The following is a 2330-nucleotide window of genomic DNA, read 5'->3' as shown; positions in this document are numbered from 1 at the left end:
CCCGCCCGCTGCAGCTCCTTTAACCCTTTCGCCCACGCTCCTGGCCGTGAGCCAGCCCCACGGCCACGGCTCCCACCCGGCCCTTTGTGCAACCTCCCGGGGCTGCTGCTCCACGGGGCTGTGCTCCCCCCCCCAATCATCCACCCCCCGGCATCCTCCCGTGTCCCCGCAGCGCCCGAGTGTCTGCCGGGAGTCAGCCAGCCACGGCCGGGAGCCATTCCCGGCAAGCCCAGCTTGCCCACAGCTCCCATGGGACTCCCGTGGGCCACAGCTCCCTCCGTGTTGGGGTCTGGGGCTCCCCACTGCTGGCTATGACACCCCCCTGCCCCCCCCAACCATCTCCCTCGGGGAGAGCAAGTGGGATCCCCCCAGCACGGGGCCGTGTTCCCTTCTGCGTCGCTGCGGCGGCGAGGAGCGGCCATGGCGGGAGCCGGGGCTGTGCATCCGGGGACCACGCAGCGGGCAAAGGGGAGTGGGGGGACAGGGCTGCTCCCGTGGGGGGACGGTGCCAGGCTGTGCACAGGCACCGGGGTCTCCGGAGGCAGCCCGCAGTGCCGTGCGGCTCCGCGGCCGCCACCAGCCTGACCGATTCCGGAGACCCCGGCATGCTCTGGGAAACCAGGCTTGCCGGAGGGCGGGGGGGTGAGCGCGGCCACGGGGTAGGGGGCTTGCAGGTGAAAGCTGGCAAGCGGGGAGGGCATCCCCGGAGGGCACCCACGCTCCCAGCCAGAGCCTGCAGCCAGAGCCCTGCGTGGCGGCGGCGGGGCTGGCCGGTGCTGCCTGCTGTGCCGCAGCATCCGGGTGAGAGCGCAGCGGCCAGGGTGCCATTTGCCTGCTCCTCTGCCGGAAGAGAGGGGCCGGGGAAGGGCCCTTCCTGCGGGCGCTGGCTGCGGCGTGGGGAGAGGTGACACAGCAGACAGACGGGGAGTGCATCTGAGGGCATCCCGCCACCCCCGCCCCGCTCCTCCCTGCCACCGGTAACCACACGGCACCGGGAGCACCGCGGGGCCCGTTGGGGCACCGCCAGTGGGGATGTGCCAGGGGACACAGTGGGATGGGGACATGCCTGGGGGGTGCCCTGAGCCGCCTGGGCGATGCTGCCCACCGGTGTCCCGTGGGGCTGTGCTGTGCCATGTCCCCATGAGCAGAGGGCTCAGCCCCCAGCAGGTGACACCTAAGGGGGGACCAGGCTGGGCATGGGGCCAGTGCCCAGGCTGGGATGTGCCCTGCTGGCAGCCCTGCCTCTCCCTGCCCGGCCCGTGTAAGGGGGTGAACCAGCGGAGCAAGAAGTGGGGGGCTGGTGACAGTTGGGTTGGGGCCAGTCCCTAAACCTCTCCCCAGGTCTCGCTGGGTCTCGGGTGCCAGGCTGTGGGGAGACTCAACTCCTCGGGGTGCTCCCGCCCTGCGCAGGGCCCTGCCCGCCCCCCAAGGGGTTATAAATAAACCATTAGCTTTATTTTGGGAACGTGGCGGAAACGTGCGTGGCGGGTTGCTCCAAGGAGGAAAGTTGGCTGCTGGGCTCCTGCCCAGGTGTGCCGGGGTGCGGCTGCTGCAGCCAGAGCCAGGCCTGGGGAGACAGCCTGCACCAGTGGTATTTCCCCATTTGGGGGGAAATGGGGTGACCCCAGCCACACCACCCGGGTGCTGCCCCATCTTTGTGTGGGTGGGGAGGACTGCGTGGGTGTGAGGCCCCCTGTGCTGAGTCCGTACAGCAGCAGCCCCACCGTGGCCCCAGCTCCCCCACGTGTCACCGCGGCACTTGGGGCAACCGGGCAAGATGGCCCACGGGGAGGTGGGTTGCCAGCCCAGGGTTGGGAGACCCGAGAGGTGCGAACATGTCACAAGCAGAACCTCCGAGCGTGGCGCTTCCTGCCAAGTCACCCCACCCTCCGTGGGTGTGCTGGAGTGGGGTGAGACTCAGCGTGGCAGTAGCTCCATGGTGGCGGCCAGCACGCCAGCGTTGGGGGACAATGGGTTGGGGAACCTCGGTGTGGTCCTCCTGGGGGAAGGAATGGTTGCCCCAACGGCAGACAGGGCGGGAGGCAGCGGGGCAGGGCTGCCCATAGGCCGGGTCCCGCTCCCCGCCGAGGTGCCAACCGGCCACCGCTCCACCATGGCAGTTTTTTAGTGGATGGTTTTTTGGTGGGACAAGGAGGGCCAGGCGCTGCCTGAGTGTGCAGAGAGGCTGCACCGGGGCCCCGGGGGGGGGGACACGGACGGTGCCCGGGGGCCCCCCATCCCGGGGGTGGGAAACAAAGGGCAGCAGTGTGTGGGTGGGGGGTGCGGGACGGCCCGGGCAGCGCCGCGCCGAGCCCCACGGCGGCACCCAG

The sequence above is a fragment of the Calidris pugnax genome, unplaced genomic scaffold, assembly GCF_001431845.1.
Source record: "Calidris pugnax isolate Ruff unplaced genomic scaffold, ASM143184v1 scaffold27, whole genome shotgun sequence".
Classification (NCBI taxonomy): domain Eukaryota; kingdom Metazoa; phylum Chordata; class Aves; order Charadriiformes; family Scolopacidae; genus Calidris; species Calidris pugnax.
Note: the sequence above shows the minus strand (reverse complement) of the source record.